Source organism: Aulostomus chinensis, chromosome 14, assembly GCF_037954235.1.
Source record: "Aulostomus chinensis isolate RoL2024-O1b breed Wild chromosome 14, RoL_Achi_v1.0, whole genome shotgun sequence".
In the NCBI taxonomy this organism is placed as follows: Eukaryota; Metazoa; Chordata; class Actinopteri; order Syngnathiformes; family Aulostomidae; genus Aulostomus; species Aulostomus chinensis.
Window position 1 is genome coordinate 27,720,237 of NC_141333.1, and position 22,304 is coordinate 27,742,540.

At 38.6% G+C, this 22,304-nt stretch overlaps 1 protein-coding gene and 1 long non-coding RNA gene across 4 annotated transcripts in view; one reads left to right on the top strand and one right to left on the bottom strand.

The window, feature by feature from the left end:
- nlgn1 (neuroligin 1) overlaps positions 1 to 22,304 on the top strand; it is a 399,552-nt gene that overhangs the window by 217,445 nt on the left and 159,803 nt on the right. The gene's annotated exons all lie outside the window — the stretch shown is intronic.
- On the bottom strand, positions 14,553 to 18,818 carry LOC147250420 (uncharacterized). Its single transcript, XR_015119290.1, has 4 exons — positions 18,774 to 18,818; positions 17,709 to 17,801; positions 15,955 to 16,068; positions 14,553 to 14,788 (listed from the first exon to the last, which is right to left on the bottom strand). It is a non-coding gene; the product is annotated as an uncharacterized LOC147250420 (long non-coding RNA).

Sequence of the window (22,304 nt, forward strand, 5' to 3'; positions counted from 1 at the left end):
TTCTAATATTTGAAATAATGATGCTGGTTTGAATTATTAATGACTCCTATGGACTCGGGAGGGCAGATTGAAAAGGTCTTGAGAGTCAGACGCCATAAGCATAGAGATGACAGGAGATTCAATCAGATTCACACACACACACACACACACACACACACACACACACACACACACACACACAAATGCACACATCATGTCTTACATGTGAATGGGTAATTTGCGTGGCTCCTACATCAAATATCTCTGTCTGCCTCTGTATTTTTTCCTCTGTAACAAGTGTAACTTTTATCTTTGTGATAAAGTGAATTCAGATTTTATTTTGTTCCTTGTCAGGAAGGCAGAGGAAAGAGAATTTTTTTTGCACCAAAAGCTGCACTGAATGTTTTAGGCTTATCTGCCTATATTTCAGTGCTCCTTAGCCAACTGCAGCTATTTACTGTAGTGGTGTAACCAAGACTGCCTACCTGCTCTTTGGCCAGTTGGAGTAACTATGAGTGTTAGAGACAAGGGCTGTCATCTGTCAGGGTGTTATTTCTGTTGTAGCTTCTGGGTTTTGTTTTTGTTTTGGCTTTGCTTTTTTTTAAACAAAACAATGTTTTAATGAAGTGTATGATACCATTTTTTTTATTCTTTTAAAGTCCTTTCTGATTTTCTTTAACTAAAACTTTCTTTCATAAATAAAATTGATAACATGTGAACGTTTGTATTTGATACTAATACAAACACTTGTGAAATACTCAGACTTCCCCAAGTTGCAAGCTATTTGGTCCATTCAACTAAAACAAGATTTAAGGTTTATTTGATGTATAGATTTAATGGATTTAAAAGAAATGCAGTTGACAGAATCTCTAACTATCATCCAATATCCTCAGCTGATGCTCTGCTAACCTTTCATTCTGAATGGTACATTTGGTGAGGTTTTGATTATTATGTCAGCATTCATGTGTTTTGCTGTTGTAATGATTGTATTTGTCAGTCTTGTTCAGACTTTAATTGTTGTGGAAGATAAAAGTGGGTTTGTCGTCAACAAATGTTAGATATATGAATTTGTGGTGTTTCACCATGACAGACATAAGATGACACTGGGTCAGTGACAGCCTAAAGTCATTTGCGGCCTTTTCATCCCCTCATTCATATTGTGAATGCAGCTTTGCAGCAGTGGTCCACATGGTACTCAGGAATCACAGTTACTATAGTGTCCACATATTAAAATAATCTATTTATTTAGCACTATGTGTGTTTATGTTGAACTATACTGAAATTATCGTGCATCTCTGGTAGTATGAACTATTGTGTAACTGCTACTAACATAAAAACCTACTGTAAGCGATCATTGTTTCAGTAGCCTAAACCTTCCTACATGAAATGAAATACTTTGTTCACACTGCCATCTGCCATTTTCAAAATCCAACAAGTATTATGTTTCCCCCCAAACCATTAAGTTGCCAGTAAAAACATGTGTTTATGCTGTTTACTGTTCGTTCAACCAAAGACAGGCCTGTTGGTGGCTGGTAAGACCTCTCACAACTGTAAGTTGGCTGCTTGTTAGAGCAGCAATAATTGATTTGTTGGGCCGCCTGGAGCAGTGGAATTGTAAACACATTGATGTATTATAAGCTTGTGCAGTTCTTGTGGGGGATGTGGTTGGAGGTTGTTCTGTGTGGAGCTTTCATAGGTTTTGGCCTCCTATCTCAAATTTAACCCTGTAATGCTTCGTGAATCATATATGATAAAGGAGTTTATATGGCTTCTATATTACCAGTGAGACCATTTTTTGTGAAGTTGTGATTTTTTAGTTGGTTTACAAACAACACAATGTGACCAGTAAATTGCACCAAAAATAAAACTATTATTTGCAACTTGTTATTCATTTTTTAAATTTTTTTCTTAATTTTTTATTTTGCAATATATCCAATTAAATGATTCATGAATGCAGAATGATGTTTTTTTTGTCATTTATTTGATGGTTCAGGCTTTACAAGGTTAACATACCATGGTGACATGACCCAATGAAAAGTGAACCTGTCTGTTCAACACTAAGTCAGGCTTAAACTTGAAGTTTCTTCATTAATCCCTACATCTTTATCCAGAGAAAATTGGTTGCCGATTGTTTTAAGGTTTTTCTTTCTAACATTGTTTTGCTTGGTTTTTTTGTTTTTTTTATGATGGATTCGGTGCTTTTGAACTTTGAAATAAACAAGGCAGGGATAGGTAAAGCAACAAATACTGGACAAGGGAACCACAGTTGAATGAGTAGTAAGGAACGGAAACATTTTCAACACTGTGTAAGCGCTCTTAAAAACATGAAAACTAACATAAAATCATCTATTACTACTCTTACAGGAACTGTGAAACATCAGACTTGTCAGTGCCTTTGTCAAAGTCAACTCAGTCTTTCTGAGTTTTTCTCTTGTTCTACTGGAGGGACAAAACTGTTCAGCGCATAGCAGAGGTAGTCACAGTGTATCATTATAAAAGGAACAGCTGGGTCACCAAGTAATGTACCAAAAAAAAAAAGTAACGTACCAAAAAAAAAAAAAAATCCTCTTGAAGCTTGTTGGCAGCCAATCAGCAAATCACACATTTAATCCAAAACCTTTTTAAATAATATTCTTTTTTAAAAATTGTATTCATAAAAATTCGTACTCGTTGATTGTGTCAGATGTTCCATAGCTGAAAATGTTGAGCAGCACTGATTAAATTCAGAGGTGTGTGATACAGTTTAGAGTAATCATTAGCTAATTGTTTTTTGTAAATGTCTTTATGTACTCGATTGTTTTGCTTGATTTGAATCCTTTCATATTAAAACACTGTGGTTTGTGTAAAAACTGACAGGTTTTACAATTCCCATTCAAACAATATCCCCACAATGTATAAATCATGAAAATACTGATGTGACGGAAGATTACAAATGATTAAATCTAATTTATCTAAGTAATTGTAAAACACAGAGCATACTTTTCTCCTGACCTGTGTTAACCCGTAACCCTCTATTCAACCTAGAAGAGATGGGAGGTCACCTTGGGATGGACCTTTGGCTAAGACCCTCCAGAAAAAGAATGGTGTAGAAACACTTCCTTCAGAATTCCCATAGCAGAGCGCATACAGCCTACCTAACTGCATGCCTTCCCCTGATGTGATGCTAATACTGCACATGTGTAAGCTTCTGGTGCCAGTCGAAGACTAAATGATTTCATCTTCAATGCAGAAGGACACTGACTAGTTGCCAGGTTTGTTAGATGTCTCATGAGATGATTTCAAGTATTCTCTCAACTAGCAGCAGCACTCACGCTGATAACAGACATCTTTTTAAATAGATACATTGATAAAAAGTGAATCATGTAACTATGCAATGATGAAATCATGGAAGAGAATATGATTGCTGTGAATCAATTAAAAGATTAAGCTGAAATGAATCTTAATAAAATCCCATCAATACCTGATTAATCACAAGATTTAATTGCTACTATTTAGTTGTGATTTGGGGAAACAGATGTGCAATATTTTAATACAAATATTTATAAAAACTGGTTTGTGGAATCCATATTTTCTAACTTTATTGATAACGTCTCAGCTTTTAAGGATTATAAGGTTACTATATTTGTTTTGGTTAGTTCAAGTTTAGGTTTAGAGTAAGTCAAGTAGAGGTTAAGAGGGATTAGGGTAAGTCTCCAGGACATTGCTGCTCAGTGTAATGCAAGTAATGTATGTTTGTGTGTGTGTATGCATGGGTGTTGGTGGGTGTGTTAATGGGAGATGTCATGTCCCCAGTAAGAGCATCTTTTCAACAGAGTGCTGATACACAGCATCCTCATCGGCCCACAGGGTTATTTTTACCCCTGAACACTCTTAAATTTGAGAGTAACTGGTCCACAGCAATTTAGTTTTCTGCATCACTGTGTTCCCCCCAGATATTCTGGATGTCTGCCATGTTATATATGAAGAAGGATGGAAGGAAATGCAGTTATATAGACGAATAAGACTATAATCATCCAAAGAGTAGCCTTTCCTGTCATAAAAGGACACATAACACCTTGAATATTTAGGCTTGAATATCTCATGCAGTCTAGAAGATGAATTTAAAAGTTTTCCCCATCCTTACTCTTTTTTAAATTTCTGCACTTAAACCACAAATATGTGTCAAACATTTGCTAAACTGTGACTCAATTCACAACACAGTGACCATAAAAATTAATTCCTGCATGAAAGTCTGTAGTACTGCAGTTATGCACTCATGGATCTTCCAATTTAGGTGCTTTGTAGCCCAGCAGAAACAATCCTATTTAATTGTATTACTTCTCTATAATAAATATATACAGACATAAATAAACCTAAATCTAAGACCTATAATATCCATGTAAGCAAGACTTTTACCTTTGCCACCTGACAGGTATCATCATGCTGATTAAACAGCAGGATTAAAGCATAGGTGAGTCATGTCCTGAAGGTAAGTGGAATTAATTTATATAGCACTTTTCCACTGTAATGACATTCAAAACTTGCATGGTAGAAAAAGGCTTGTATTGATATTTTGTTTGTTGAGTATAAAACCATAATCAGTACCTGCCCACACATAACTCTAGGCTTACACAAATGTCACAGTGACCACACTTTCCAAAACATGAGGACTATCTGCACGCGTGTGCGCACGCACACACACACAGATTGCTATAAAAATGTTCCACGTGCAGACACTTGAGTGAGTCAAGTCGAGTTTGTTTTGTATGATGGCATCAGCCCATCTGCTGGCCGTCTAGGACCACATCTATCTAATTGTGCATCTGCCTATAGTTATTGTTGTCATGCAAATGGAGCACCGATTTTATGGGCAGATTTGGGCTCTATGGTGCACTATTTGATGTGGTGGTAGACACTAGTTGCTGGAAGCAATGTGTGTGTGTGTGTGTGTGTGTGTGTGTGTGTGTGTGTGTGTGTGTGTGTGTGTGTGTGTGCGTGTGTGTGTGTGTGTGTGTGTGTGGTAACAGGTCAGACAGTGTAATAAACTCATTGATGATTGAACAGCCTAGTAGTGGGGTTTGGGACTCATAACTAAAATGAAATTGATAACCTTGGGCAGGCATCAACTTGATTTGCATCTGGGACTGTTTTCAATAAGAAGAGAAAAGTACCATTCATCAAAAATGATGCCTCAAATACGAATCCTCTTCAATTAGTTATGACATTTCCTCTTTGCTTTAATAATAGCAGAATGGAAGAGGAGTATAATGGTTGTGAGGAACTGGCTGATAACTGGCAGTGAGATGTTTTGGCAAGATCAGATCAGAAATCCTGGTCACTTAAGGTGAAATAGAAACAGCAACACTGAACTAGACTGTAACATTCCTTACTATGCTTTCTGTGGTCCATTCCTCCCGACTTAAGAAGTAAAGCTTCAAAAATAAATAATCTGCACTCTTTGTCAGTGGAGGATGATGTGTGTGGCTTAAAAGAAAGTCAGCTAGTGCACACAATATCTAGACCCTGGCGCACCTTGAGACTGATCTTATTACATGTGTTAGTCCTGCTACCACAATAGGACATTTCTGTGGTACAGTGAAGCAAAATATAACAATAAATGTAGATTGTAGATGTTCAAAGTCTCCATTGTTCTCAGCCCACATGCCCCGATTTCCTCATTCCATAGTACTATTTCACATTATTTTTGGCTGCTGTCATACAATTCATTGTTACCAAGAGTTGTTCTGAGAGGGTATTGAAATTCAAGATGATGCTATTTGGAGTATACTGGAGTCCCATTGGCAGTCGCATCTAATAGAGCTGAAATGTTGGACTTTAAACCAACAAAATATCAACAAAAACCTCAACATATGTTGTGTAGATGTTAACTTAATGCTTTTGTTTAAAGTATTCAGTATTAAATTGAAACGAGCATGACACAATGGCTTAACACTGAATTTTGGTCAGCTGTCATCACAACCCATATTCCCCCACGTGTCAGTTAACAACACATCAATGGTGTGTTACATGATTGATTTCGGTGTATCAGCCAGGTGATATCGGAATGCACTGATCTTGTATTGTGTATCGGCCTAGTACCACACACATAGCTGAATGGAACAACTGAGTATGTGACCGATTTATTAAATTGAATTTTGTAGTGCTGGATTACACCAGCAGACTACATCATTGTATCAGTAGACACCTAGGCTACACAGTGAGGTACGTAGACAGCCTATTATTGAATTCTGGTTTTGGATTAGTACTCATTATCAGCTACCGTAAACTGGCTAACTGCATCAGTAGCCAGACTGAACATGTGAGATTAGTGCATCTCTAAATTAAAATACATATAATAGTTTGATCATTTTGAAGACCATATTGGTCTTAGACATTAGTATTACAACAATACAGGGATCTGAAAAATATGACTATGTAGCTTAATATTTATAGCAAACCATTATTATCCCCTGTATTCTTTTAATCTTTGCTTTATGCCTGCTACCGGCTTTCTGCTACCTTTTCTCTTACAGTTCCTGTAAAACACAACACCCCCCCCCCCCCCCACACACACACACACACACACACACACACACTCAGACCTGTGTGCTCATAGAGAATATAAGAAGCCTTGGGTTTGTAAAGGATGGAGGCATGGAGTCAGGTAGACACAGCAAGAGAAAGTTAGAGAGATCAGAAGATGAGTGAGGGAACACAGAGATCTCCCTTGTACTTTATATGCTAATTGAGGTGATGCTCTGATACGCTGTTAGAATCCTGAACACAGCAGTCAAACAGTGACCTCAAGGTGATGGTGAAGTGTAACAAACTGTCAGTAGTTGATGTCAGAAGAAAGGATGAAGCCAAGGTAGTCTGAAATTATCACATCATCCTGTGCACTTTGTGCAAGGCATGCTCAATTATTCCACCTGTTGTCTGATCTGCACTGTACTTTTGACCTCCATCACAATTTCACTGATTGGCCCATAGCACCAGCAAAAAAAAAAAAAATCTGCAATTGTCAATTTCACACATTTTGGAAGCATTATTTAAGATTCAGTTCACACATCAAGCTATCTTTACTCTGTACATTAATCTCCAGCAACATCTATTTATCCTTTATTTAAATTTTTACCTGACTGAAAACAGCTTCTCATGAATTTAGGGTCAGCTCAAGAGGAAGCTGCAGTAATGATGGAATGGAGTTAAGGGGGACTGAAACTTGTTTCAATGATTTCTTAAAATTTCAAATGGAGGACTAGTCAAACTTAATTGAATTTCAGTTTATCTGGGAAATAAAGAACATATAAACCTTTGCATCCCTGGCTATAAATGATAGGGAGGAAAAAAGAGTCACTATACATACTGTACTCTATTTCTTTTAGCTTGTTCTACAATTGAGATTTCCCTCGGGTATCCAACATAGTTAATTAGAAAAGATAGGAAACACTTTTAAATATTTTTTATGGCTTTAATCCATTTCAAAATCCAAATAATCTTGGTCCAAAGTTTTGTTTATTGTGAAGAGCAGGGTCCTTGCCAAATCTAAGGCAGAAATAGTTTCACAAAATGAGTTGATTCAACTTGATGCCTGTCCTTGAATTGAATATTTGATGTTTTCCCCTACATAAATGAATTAGGATCCTGCCTAAATGAGGAAGAAATGAGAGCCGTTTTGATTTGGCACTTTTTCTTTTTTCAAAATATAATTTTACTAAGAAACAGCAATCCAACTGTAGTCTGAGTCATTTGACCCCATATTCAGAAACTTCAGCCCAGTTGTTACTAATGTGCGTGGCTCAGGGTCCCCTAGTGGTCTGTTAAGATGCTGCACATGGGCCAAAGGACGTTGCTTACAATCAATACATTTTTTTCTCAAATTTCTGATTAAATGAATGATAACTTTTTTTTAAAGGACAGTTAGGTCATGACATTCTTAAGCTTGGGAGGAACTGATGTAACATATTTCAAAATGTGTTCACCATTTCCAGCATTTCTGCCCTCAAGGTGCAACAGCAGCATCATTCTGCATTGCAAATGTACATATAGAACCCAAAGTCCCTGTTTTTATAGAGAACCCCACCTACAGGTTACCCCTCACACCATGTTTCTCTCTCATGGTGGAAGGTCATCCCTGCCAAAGAGAGATCTTTAGGCTGTACATTTCTAATAGTTGCAACTTTTTGGTTTATCACTGTCATATAAGTGCAGCCAGGCAGTGTGTCTCCTTTTTTAAATTTTTAATAATGTAATACATCAACAATCCATTTTCAAAAATATTCTTGGAATGTGAATAATACCAATATTCTGTTATAATTTACTGTATATTTCATATATTCTATTAATGACCTCTTAGACACGTATAGAATATATTTACAATGTCACTTTGTGGATATAACCATTTTAATTTAATTTCACCATGCGTTTTTTTTTTAAATCCAGATTTCATCTGTCGCTTGATAAAAGCTTTTTTTCTGATTAACACAAACATTGTGTGTGTGTGTGTGCGTGTGTGTGTGTGTGTGTGTGTGTGTGTGTGTGTGTGTGTGTGTGCATGTAGGTCAAAACCCACATTCAACCAAATATTAACCTCTAACAATAATGGTAGCCAGCTTTTGAGACGTGCCTCAACCGTCTTTTGAATCTGCTTTTATGTTGCTCATGCTATACAAGTATGGAAGGCCTGAGGTATAATGTGTGTCTTTCATCAGTATATGCTGTTACCTTGTATACTAACCTCATTTACGGATAAATAGTCATGCATGTGGCCTGCACTGAAATGAGAGCGTACCGGCAAATGGAGATGGAAAGGCAAAAAAAGAATCTTTGAGTCAGACAGGAAGGGTGTGTGAGCAGAATTTTTAACATCAACGCAGGCTAATTTGTCATCACCCCGGTTGCTATGGGAACCAGCATTCTTCTTTTTTCCCTTCCTTTGTCGTGTCAATCAGAAGGATTTGAGTGTATCTTGTCTACTGTGAAGGAGGAAGGAGGTGTAGAAAAGTGAGAAAGTGTTTTTTAATCAGTAATTCAGTCAAGAATTTGATGCTTCAAATGTTCATTTTACTATAATCAGAGATTAAATAAATCTGCTGTTGGGATGAAATTATTCCACTTGGTTTGGAAAGTGAATTGACTGCCTTAGGATTATTTTTCTTACTAAAAAAAGAAAAAGCCCTGGTTCATAGAAATCCTTGACAATCCTAAAACAGTAGTTTGAAAAGAACAAACTTTTAATTCCATTGATAACAGGCTTCAATGAATCAAAGGATATTCTGAAGAAGGTATTTATCCTTGTAACACAATGGCATTTTTGACTTTTTCCTGTTTGGTTGTTCAATCCTTAATTCTTATCATTATCACAGCTGGCATTTAAATCATACTGCATAAGCTGGTATCAAGATGATAACTGAATTCAGTTGGAAATCTGCACCCTGACCTCCTTACAATCCATGTGCTATGAATGTAACATTTGCACTTAGACACTACAGAATATATATATATATATATATATATATATATATATATATATATATATATATATATATTCTGTAGTGTAGGGTCCTGTACCAGAGCTTGAGGGTTATACACAGTATCTTAATTGTTCCTAGGACTGGGCTCTTCTGGGCTGAGGTTTCAGGTGCTGTTCCTGAAATCTGCTGGAGCCACTCTCCCAGATTGGGGGTCACCTCCCAGAATGCTCCTACTACCATGGTGACCACGTCAAGCTTTAATTTCCACATCCGTTCTAGCTGTTCTTTTAACCCCTGGTACTTCTCAACCTTCTTGTGTTCCTTCTTCCTGATGTTGGCGTCAGCTGGTATCATCTCATTGATCATCACTGCCTTCTTCTGCTGTTAGTCTGATTGGGTCTGATCTGGTGTGGTAGACCTTGGCCTTGATGGCTTTTGTGCTTAGGGCTTGCTCTTGTGCTGCCATGATGACTGCCTCTGTGCTGTCTTTCAGTCCAGCATGTTCCAGCTATTAGTAGGTCTTCTCGATATCAGCCACTTCCTCAATCAGGCAGTCGCGCATGCCGTGTAGGGGCTTGTCCATCCACCTCTGCACCTCTCCCTCCCCATTCTCTTTGGGTTTTAGCTGTCTGAGGCATTCACTGAGCAGCTCGTCCTCAGGGGCCACCTTCTTGATGTACTCTTGGATTTGTGATGTTTCATCCTGGACAGTGGCTCTGATGCTCACTAGTCCTTGTCCTCCCTCTTTCCGCTTAGTGTACAGCCTCAGGATGCTGGACTTAGGGTGAAACCCTCCATGCATGTTGTGGAGCTTTCTGGTCTTGACATCTGTGGCTTCTAACTCCTCCTTTGCTTATGATCTCAGTGGGGTATCTGATGACTGGCAGTGCATACTAGGGTGATAACTTTTTTGCAACGTCATATCCCTGTGTCATAAGATGATGAACTTTTATGAAAGATTAAATAAAATCCCATTTTAAAATTTATTGGATGAAAAAACCTCACGCACAAAATGTTTTTAAATTCTTTAATAACTAGCTTTTTTGCCAATTCTTGAAATCATACAAAGCACATGCCAGTTTGATAAAAAAAAAATTAAGAATAATAATAATAATGCATAGCCTATGGAGAACAGTACAAAGTGTCAGAAAACACTCAAAAGAAGGTCACATTGATGTCATTGGTCAGGAGGAATCTCAGGGGGAGGTTGTCCTTGTTGCGGCATGACTCATGCAGGTCCTGCATAACTTTGATTGCACGCTCGCAGCATTGGTTGCTTCTGGCAATATCAATGGGCGATTCATCTCTTGTCCAGTGGGTTTCTAAGCATTTGAGACCTTTTGGGTATCCATCCAGTGCAGCTGACAGTTCACCGAAATCTTCAGCACGGAACAATTGGTCGCTGAACCAATGGTCGGCCCATGGGTAAGAAATAAATGTATAGATTTCCTGCAGCCTGGTTCGAGTTTCAGGCATCAGAATGAATGCAAGGAGGGCCAGAATGGCACGAGAGTTCCAGCGTGCATAGCTGATGTTAGGAATCTGCTGAAAGTTCACAAAGGGGACCTCGTCTTTCTCAGTGAAGTGACGGAAGACACGCGTGAGGTGGTAATAAAATTTCATGTCGTCTCTCCAACCACCACTTTCCTTGATCTCAGCCCTTCCATTGCTGAAAGCTGCCTTCAGTCGGTCATAATTGTTCGTCAAGTCCTTCACAAAGAAGTACTCAATGTTTGGAGATTTGGTTGTGCCATGGAGCTCTTGGCCCATGACTACACATAGGATGCGATCGAGCACATGGTGCTGACAGCTGATGAACTTGGGTCTGGGACTCCCATTCTTTTCAAACATCTGCTGCAGCCGAACGACTACACCTGACTTCTTTCCGGTGTTTACACTTGTCGTGTCAGCAATTATCATCAGAACTGATTCCCATAAGTTGAACTCCTGTAAGACACCCTGGAGCCATTTGCAATGGTTGCGGCTGTACCATCCTTCAACTGAAGCACACTCAGCTTGATTTCCTTTTCTTCATTTTTTAGGACCACTGCTTGATGTTCAATGCCATCAATTTTTTTACCATCGAAATGCAAGCTCCACTTTTCCTGATGAAGTGTGCTAACCAGGAGCTGCTTCACTTCAGCAGCTCTCCTGTAGATAGCCTTGTGGATTCCTGGCTGACTTGGGGTTGGGATCTCGATGCCCTCACCAGAAAGCTGACGGCACACCCTTGCTGCTCCGTGAGTCGATAGCTTTGCGCTTGTAACAAGGCGCCTTGCAACACAGGTGGGGTTATGCTTCCTTTTACTTGCTGATACTCCAGCCTCATCTTCCCAAGAACTGTCTTCAGACTCTTGACTGGCATCACATGAGTCTGTGCCAGTTTCAGAAGACACTAGTCCTGCTGAATTGGATGCTTTTGGTGAATTGGACTTATTCCCTGGCAATGTCTTCCTTCGCTTGGATGGGTGGATGGTCTTGGCACTGGCAGGCTTGCCAGTGGAATAACCAACCTGGCCTTTGCTTTGGATTTGAAGTTTGTAGAGATTCTCATCCTATTTTCACAGCCATTGGCCTTTCACCTGGGTCACATCAACCAGCTCATTCAGTGAATCAAAGTTTTGCTTCTTTCTGCAATAGTCATAGTCTCGTAGGAGCTTTTCTAATTTTGCATGAATGGCTTGATCCGATAAATGCGGAAAGTTCAATGTCATGCTCCATAAAGACTTCAGCTCCACAGCAATCAGACCGACCCTCTCTTTCCGTTCTTTGGCAATGGATTCAAGGGATTTGAAACGTCCTATCACATGGCTTTTCAGAGGCATGCGGCTCCGGTCACTCAGGGGTGCATCATAGACGTGGCAGTCTGATGATTGGCTCGTCTTGATGGTGCTTGAAACTGCACCAAGTTTTTTTGTCCAGGTTTCCTTGTTCTTCTCTGTGGTAGAAGAACTCTTTTTGAACGACATGTTGTACTAAACTAAGCAATGGCCTGTTCTGTTGTGTCACTCAGGAACACTTCAGAATGACCTGGACACAGACTGTACAAGATCATACCAGCATGCCAAGGAGGTAATGGAAGATTTCAGAACAGTTGAGAAGGTTATGCAAAGAGTTCTGAAAACTAATAATCATGCACATGAGCTACTGGGTGCCCAGTAGGGTAAGTGATAAGTCTGAGAATGCAAACCTGATTTTGCAAGGGGAAATACTGATTCTCTGGAATTAAGCATTCAATGCTACTCATATTCATCTACTCTAAAAATAACTACCAACATTTATTTCACCTTTTAGATGTTTAAACACTCCCGTTTGAAGGGTTAGTACACCGGAGACCACCTGTCAATGTTTCCTTGTCGTTATTAGATTTTGCCCTCATTTATGGAAATGGTAAATTTTTCAAAGTGCTTTGTGCGTGACCTTTTTTGATAGTTCAATGGGATAAATGTCATTTTGGGCAATTGTAAGCAAATATTCATTCATTCCTGCCACAGGAAATCAGGTTTGAGAAAAAAAGTCAAAAAGTTATTACCCTAGTGCGTACATGTTGATGGCTTGGACGTTGTTCTTACTGTTCAGCTGACTTCTCAGTACGTGTCTTATTCTCTGAGGGTATTTGATAGTGGTGGACTTCCTTGCTGCCCCCTTGTAGTTTCCATTAGCCTGTGGGATCCCAAGGTATTTGTAGCTGTTCTGGATATCACCTATATTCCCTTCTGGTAGATCAACCCGTCACTTCTGATCATCTTGCCTCTCCTTGATACCATCCAGCCACATTTGTCCAATCTGAATGACATCTCCATGTCATTGCTGTGCATCCTGGTGGTGTGGATCAGTGAGTCAATATCTTGCTCATCCTCATCAACCAGAGATGTTCATAATTGAGATGATTGTGGAAGATAGTGGATGATATTAGAAGGTGTTTCATCCAGACAGTGGTACCACCAGGAAATAGTGGAAAATATCAGTGAGTTAGATTTATATGATGAATCCAACCTGTGCAAAATGAGCACACGTTTCTGAGAAGAGCACATTACGATGATTGACACTCTCAAATTACCATAAAATCCAGCAGAAGCTCCATTCATGAAAATAATTTGAATTGACTTGAACATATTTTTTTGTCATTGTGAAGTACAATGAATTTTAAAAATGGCACCAAAGGCAAAGAAAAATAATTTTGGGTACTTGAAAATACATATTCAGTGATGGAAGTAGTGAAGCTAAAGGTCCCTGGAAGGAATGGGAAGAATGACCCATGCTGTGTTCGCTGTTTCGGCTGTGCCTTCTCATTATAGTGATAAAAGAGAGCATGAAATAAAATGCATGCATAAAAGTTGTCACCACAGCAAGCAGATCTTTGACTACAACAGGGGAGGACAAACAACCAATAAGAGGATACATAGCATTGTTAGGAATGTGGCACAGGCTTTCAGATGTTTTAGTCGATGCACCTCTGGTTATCAGCATGATGCCTGTTGCATAATGTGACATCAAAAACCTTTATCCCTCTAATGTAGATTTGTATACACTTCAACCATATTTCAGTGTCACCATTTCAGAGAGAATATATTTAGATCAAGGCTGCATCTTTATCCTTTCTGCTTTTATTATGCTGCTGCGGGCTGGAGGAACAGCATTTTATTTGTTCATTGCACACCAGCAGGCCCCAACACACACACACACACACACACACACACACACACACACACACACACACACACACACACACACAAAATCACAAATTAAGTTCTGTATCTGTTGTCTTATAGCCTAGTAACCAGATTAATCTCCATAAAATACATCAGCCCTGCTTTATACCTATCACAGGGCTCGGACAGCCATTATGTGAGAGCTCCAGTCTGGTCTTTGGTCAGCAAGAGGGGTCATCAGCTGTAAAATCAGTCAATCAGTCACTCAAACCATAACCCTGATAATGTCAACATTATTTTTAATTTCAAAGTGTTATTTATGCATTCTTAAAATGTCTTCACAATAAAGAGCGGGATACAATCAGTCCCTCAACATGTTTTATTGCCTTGGGGGACAGCAGTTTGGTCACAGGTGACTGGTACGACAGGTCTGCACCACTCAAAGATTTTGTTTGTAACTGATGTTGGAGTTGGAAACATTAAATAATGAAGGTATTATTGTGCTTTAGTACTAGATGCAGAACTCAAGAGACTGAAGTAAATGCCTCCAGAGTATTTAGTGCACACAATGGATTGTTAGTCATGACTCGTCAGTGAGTGGGAGACTGAAGCAGGGCTGAGAGAGGACCAGTAGGGAGTCAGCTGAGTTGAGTGGGCAGATGAGACACAGGAAAGGCAGACAGACAGGCAGCAGGTGAAGTGGTCCTGAGGCAAAGGAGAATATATATTAGTTACAATAATACTGGGAACATTTTGATGTAAAACTACAAGGTTTTTCTTTGCTTTTGTTTTCTGACGACTGGTACTCTAAGCAAGCGTTTTGACAGCATACCTTCAGCAATGTAACACACAAACACATAAAAACAGACGGGGGGGGGGGGTTGGAAACACAAGGAGGACAGGGCATGGATGTGGCAGGTAGATCATCCGGCATGTAGCTCACAGTCCAGCTGAATGCTGCCTACCCAAGTTGGGAAAAGATAAATTGGTGATCTGAGTGATTTGAATGAAACTGGAAGGATGGTTTGGTTTGCTTAATTTTATTGTTTTCTGATCCATTTCTTCCATCTTCAGGGTTAGGCCCAGCAACACAATTCTGAATAGAAAACAAGAAAATTAAATTGAAAAACAAAGGCATATTCAAAAACAAAAAATGAGTTTTGAGCAATATTCTACTGTCACAGCTATTATCCTACACATGAAGTATTATAATAAAGGTGAGAGTGGCTTCCCTTGAATACAAGAGGGTCCCATACGACACTGGGTCTCCTGGAAACTTCTGGAACATTTCAAAAGAAATAGGAGGAACCATGGAGTTGGACTAAATTAAACTGGCTAAATAGTTATCATGTACAATGTTTGTTAACATAATTTTCTTTCAATTGGCATTTATCAAATTCTTATAAAGTTGCTTCCCATCTGAAGCATTAGGAGCATCTTTGCTTTTGCTTTAGACTATAATTTAAAAACTGGTTAAACTAACATGATCGTGATAAAAGACCACAATTTATGTTTATTTATGAGTCACAATCCAAAATGGTTGGAAAATATTGTTCTTGTCTGATCTATTGACCTACCTCCCCACCCCCTGTATGTTAAATTTCAGCTGAGGTCAGATGGTGCAATATGCAAAGTTCCCACTGCTTCAAACTCAATTTTTAACTTTCAAAAATCAGTGGAAGAAATGTCCTCACTTCTTCACATCACTTCACCTCTTCCTAGCATCTGGATATTTTCCTGTTTAGTTTTTCAATATGAAGAATTATGAAAAAACACCAAACTGTCTTCCCCTTTTCTACCCTCCTCCCCTCAAATTATGGCAGGAAGGAGACAAACATGTTTACTACACTTTCTCATTCTCTCTCACTCACCCTCTGCAATTTGATGGTGTATCATAAATCCATCTCAGCCTGGAGGAAGAGCATCTCAAGGCTGCTGCTTTTCTCCTTCCAAATTGTTTTATTCTTCAAAAAACTCCAGAGCTCCTGTGGGGAGGAGGAGGTGGAGGAGTGGGAGGAGGGGAGGAGAGGGGAGAGAGGAAGGAGCAGCAGCAGAGATGTGGGGAGAAGGAGGAGGCTCAAAGAGAATTATTCATCTTCTGTTTGGAGAGCAGGTTTGTCTAAATGAGGCTTGGCGAGCTGCTATAGCAACATGCACATACTTCAGTTAGCCTGCAGGATACACACATGCTCTTTTATGTTGCTGCTGTTTATACATAGATGCCCTCCATACATATACATACTCACACATTTAGACTTTTTGACTTTGCGAATGATGGACACTTCAGGGCTATAGGCAAGGCATTTGCGCCTGCACAGAAATGATGCTTCAAACTGGGATAGACTGTGATCACAAGTTGATGAATGTGTGCATGTGTATTTGTGAGGCACATTTTAATATCTTTCCAGTCATGCTGTGATGTGAAATAATGTTTCACTTGTCATTTGCTGTGCTCATTTAATCTCTGAATTAGCTGATTACCAGGGCCAGTTCATGTTGATGCATCCTAATGTCTTCATGGAAGATGGTGCACTGGAGCAAGAGGGTCAGGCAGTAAGTGAAGCTGGCCCAAGGGCACCCTCACACTGCCCCTGGCACTACTCGCAATACATTTCTAGAAAATCTTACTCCCAGTCAGTCCCACATGATTTCTCAGACAAACTCCAGGTCCAAGATTCCCTTGATATGTATAGTATCACAAATATATATTTGGTGATGTGGTCCACATCAACATGAATCCTGGTTTTAAGTTTATGAATTCCTATTATGAATGTGATTAAAGTGATACTTAGAAGTGTCATTAACCTTTCAGTTATTCACAATTATATGTTTCCAGAATGCACACAACACCAGCCCCAAATTTTAGCTTTTCATATATTTTAGCATTAGTGTGAGGTTAATGGGTACTGATGGCTAATAACAGCTACAGTAAATTGTCCAAAAATATCTGTGGAAAAATGTTCAAGCCCATTGTCTGGTATAAGCCACATCTTCTTTATCCAGTCATCTTGTTCTTTGGTTGTTATCTCAAAGCAATGTGTTTATGGACACAGGTCAGCCTTCATTGTGACTATTTATTTGGAGTCACCAAGAAGCCATGGTGCAAGACACATACTTGTGAGTACTTCAGTAGCAAATGACACAATTCATGAGAGAAGTATGTATCACTCTTAAGTGACACTATTTTGTTTCATTTTGTTAAACTAGAACCAAAGTTTATCTCAACCAAATGCTTTGAGTGCCTATATATAGTTCATAATGTTAAGTAATGCTTGAGTTGATCTCATCAGGCGCTGATGACCTGAAAAGTCCCTGTCTAAAAAACCCAGCCACCATCACCATCATCATCAGATGCCGAGATGCAATAATAATTCAGATATAAGGCTACAGCACAAACTCTCCTGTCATGCAGTTTCTTCTGGGATCTATTCATCTTGTCATACACATTTGTTCATCTGAAACGATCCAGAAATAGCTGCATAAAGAATACAAAAAGAGAGTTTAAAGGACAAGTTCAAACCTGCTCTGTTTCTCACCTCCACACAGCTGCCACTGACTGTGTGCAATGAACATCAATGTCTGAGTGTGGGTTGGAAAAGATACAGAAATGGTAATGTGCACATACCTAGTCTCTACATGCCCACATTCAGCCATAAATGGTCAAAGCAGGATCTTCAAGAATGTTGATGCATATCTGATCACTTGTTCCTTGAATCAACTGCGAGAAAGAGTAAAACAGTGGATCTATGTTGCAGTATCATGAATGATTGTAAGACCTGCCACTAACCTTATTCCCTAACTTTGCAATTATAACAATTCACAGAGGGTGAGTGAACTGAGGTGACCAGAGAAGACAGTGTGTCTGGCAACCATCACCATTTCTCCAGTGACATCACAGTCATGTTCACTGCAGCAACTCGCACACTAAAATTATATGGAAATATGAACAGTACTAAGCTTTCTGCCTTCTGCATTCTGGTGGTGGAGAAAGTGATAGTGAAAAAACACAGTTGAATTATGAGCAGATTTATTTTTATGATTTATGTATTAGCCTATATCTGTTCGCATTTAAAGCATTTATAAAACTAAAAGAGCATGCATATAACACTCCTGGTTTGTTTGTTTATGGTAACATGAATCTAATTAATATCTGACTTATAGTAAAATTAAATTTGATAGCTTTAATGATACAATCTCATACATAATCTCAATATCTTCAATATTACAGATCATGAAGCCTGGAGAACACAAAACAGTGACCTAGATGTGGTAAATGAGCTGAGCTTAGCCAAAAGCATGAGACGTTGCCCTGGGGTGTGTTAGAAGATTTTTTTTTTCATTAAATGGCAAGTATAAACACTGGTAGTTATCCAGGAAAATTGCAGTCACCACAATAAACTACATGGGCATATTTATTATCTGCCTGTAATTTCCCATCCTGTTCATTTATCTCTTGATTTACTGGAGATATTCTCAACTGAAAGAAGTAAATACTAAAAATAAATGAATAAAATCTCCCATCAGCCCAGGCACCTCTTCTAGCACCTATGTTCTCTTATTTCCTTGCTTTTTTATTCCCTAAGTTCTTATCTTTTCTCTTAAAATTTCAAATCTTAACTTCCACATCTGTCATCTTCTCACCAATTCTCTACTTCTCCCCTACTGACTCCTCAACTTATCCTCATCTAACCTTTTACTTTTCACTCCTTTCTGTTTCCCTTCATCATATCTCCTCCTCTTGTCCTGCTTCTTCTCCTGCTCAGTGAGTTTTCTTCAGGCCTTTCCTCATCTCTTTCTCTCACCTGAGGACGGAGTGGGACAAGGGAGCTCATTAGTTGTCTGTTCGTTCTCGTCGTTGGCTTGCTTGCTGTGCTGTGATTGGTTGGTCAAGACGTCAAGATCCCTAAGCCTGCACTGTCTAAGACCCTTAAAAATATTTCAGATATATCAGTGCTGTGGTGACTACTTTTGCAGTTCTTGCAGTCTGAGAAACTGAGGAGAAATCACATGACATAAGGAGATTTGGGGCTTTTTACAAATAATTCTCCCTTCTCATGAATATCCAGAAGAACACTTTTTGCTATAATAATACACATACATACAAGCTCTTGCTCCCAGCCCAAGTATTACTAGACTGATTATTTCCAAAGAAGTAATAGTCTGATAACGAGAGAGCTCATCAAATCAGAAAGTGCAGACTAACAAATCACTTGAGCTAAAACATTTTAAGATCAAATGAAATTAAATGAAACACAGAGAGGCAGTATACACCCTGACACACTCCATTCAGATGAATGTCCTTTAACTCTTCAGTGAATGATGATGTGAGAAGGTGTCTCATGCAATTTCATGAAGCCAGTTTGTGCAGCAGTGGAATCCCACACTTAATTTCATAAATGAAAATATCAGAGTGAATATACATTTGATACATTCTTAACAAAAACAGGTAGGCAAGATAAAAACAGACATAGGAAACAGAAAGAAAATGAACTTCTCAAGAAAAGGAACCAGTGATTTACAATTTTCTGTTTGAATTTTTAAATGAGGATTGACTGGTCAGTCAGTGTGAACAAAGAAAAAAGAAAGCACAAGCTTATCATGTTGGCCTACAGGCATTCTGCAAAATTTATATTTCCTTTACTGCTGCCATGAAGGTCTTGAATGATTTCACTGAAGCCTACAGAGCACACAGGGTTGTCTGAAGTTGTTCATCTCCAGTGAAACAAACTGGCTAAAAAAGGAAATAGTGTTATCATAAATGCATCTACTTGCTTGTGGTGTTTTGCAAAAAACTCCTTGCCTGAATGAACTTTGAGGCATTCATTATATCACCCAAAAATATTCAGGGAAACTCTGTTTAAGCATCTGTAAATGTCTCTGCTGACCGTCCATATCTATCATGTAATCCAAGAGCTGCTTCACAGAATCCAATGATATTTTACACATTGTTGGTATGGTCTGCACCAATGTTGAACATACATTTTCTACCTCACTCATATTTTTCATACTCAATTTGTAATTGCAGATTTTGTGTTCCTCTTCTTTTGAAAGCATGCTGACATCAACTACTCTCTTAGCAAAGTAACAACACATCACTACCAAACTCCTCTGAAAGTATGATTCACCTTTCTCCTATGTCTTCTTCTGGTGATATGGCTGGTTGACTAAGTGTGTCAAATATGGACTTCCTCCTCCCAAAGTCATGGCAGTTTCTAATCATAACATTTCCTCAGTAACTAGCTCCATTGTTTGTTTGAATTTGTTGGTCCTTTTCTGTGCTTTGATTGATTGATTGATCGATTGATTGAATGAGTCACTCTAACTCTTTTACATCATTTAACCCTCCCTATGTTATATGGTAGCACTTTGCTATTTCTTCCAACTCTCCAACATGGAGAAGCAATGTTCAGTCACTACACACTGTTGGAAGCAATGTTCAGTCACTACACACAGCTTGAACATTGTCTATATCCAACTTTTTATGACATTTTGTTTTCCTTTATATAAAAAAAAAACATGCATCTCTGTTGTCGCTCTCCTGCAACCTGCCAGATACCAGTTGCTCAGAATCACTGTAGTGTTTGTTCTGATCATCAACATGTGATTGAGCCTTCAAATATAAATCTTCAACATTTACACAATCGGCTTGAAAGCAGTTGTAGTAGCAGACATCATATGTTGCTTTCCCAGCTTTGATACATCATTTAACCCATTTAAACTATGACATGTCTGTCACCCTTGAAGCATGAGAGAAACTTCAACGATGAGGTTTTCTCTGACATTAGACGGTTTGAACTGAAAGTAGGCCAGCTATTTCTGACTCATTTTCATTACCACTAAAAGTCAGAAACACTGCAGGAAAGTGGAACAACCAAGTAAATGGAGCTGGGAGCAGTGAATTTGCATGTGTGTGTGTGTGTGTGTGTGTGTGTGTGTGTGTGTGTGTGTGTGTGTGTGTGTGTGTGTGTGTGTGTGTGTGTGTGTGTGTGTGTGTGCGTGCGTGTGTGAGTGATTGTGAGTGTGGGTGAGTTAGGACACACTGTCATCAGTTCACCGAGGGGCCAAGAATTGCCAACACTTCACTTTGGTGCAGAGAAAGTACAGACATGTATGACCTCCTGTCTGTCTGTCTGTCAAATGGGGGAAAAAAATCGACTCTATCTTTATTTAATAGTTGTAAAGATGTACTGTATGTCTGAACCAGATAGATGGAGAAGGAGATAATGTCATAGATCAGAGTGAAACCGAGTGACAGAGAAAGACATGGCAGTTGCATAAAGAGAGTGTGGTGGCGTCAGTATTTCTACATTTTAAGTGAGTGGGATTTCTTCTATGTCTCATTGACTTCTTGCTCGACCAAAGCCAATCTGTAAAATTTAACAATTGTTTACTCTTTTTGACCAGATCAGATAGTCAAACCAAATAGTGCAAGAAAATTTCTCTGTAAAATTTAACAATTGTTTACTCTTTTTGACCAGATCAGATAGTCAAACCAAATAGTGCAAGAAAATTTCTCTGTAAAATTTAACAATTGTTTACTCTTTTTGACCAGATCAGATAGTCAAACCAAATAGTGCAAGAAAATTTCTCAAAAATGATTCTTTTTTGTTCAATTTCTCGTGAAGGCTCCAGAATCTTCCTCTTACTCATAATAAACTATAATCATAATAATAATATCGTGTTAATACTGTTATAAAGTGATCAGTCCGGGGCAGCTTCTGGATCTTTCCCAGTTGTTTCTTATTTGGGAATTCCCCCACTATTACATCATGCAGGATAATGAGATGTTTTATCAATGGAATTTATAGAAAATACAGCTTATATCAGGATTGATGGAGAAAATATTGTCCCCCATAATACTGTAGTAGTTTCTGTCATTGCATACTGAGCCACATAGTGGACAAAAAATAGGAACAATGACATGATTCATAGATATTTTGGGGGGATTAGGTATTAGGTAAGATAATTAGTTGGTAAATGAAAAGATGATGCTGACTTGACAGGCGAGGATAAAAACATAGAGACTAACACAATGAAAAGATTGCTTCCTTTTATATTTGTTCATAAATATACACCATCTATCCATCCATTCATCCATCTTCTACTGCTTATCCTGTTAAGGGTCGCAGGGGGACTGTAGCCTAATATATATATATATATATATATATATATATATATATATATATATATATATATATATATATATATATATATATTCTTA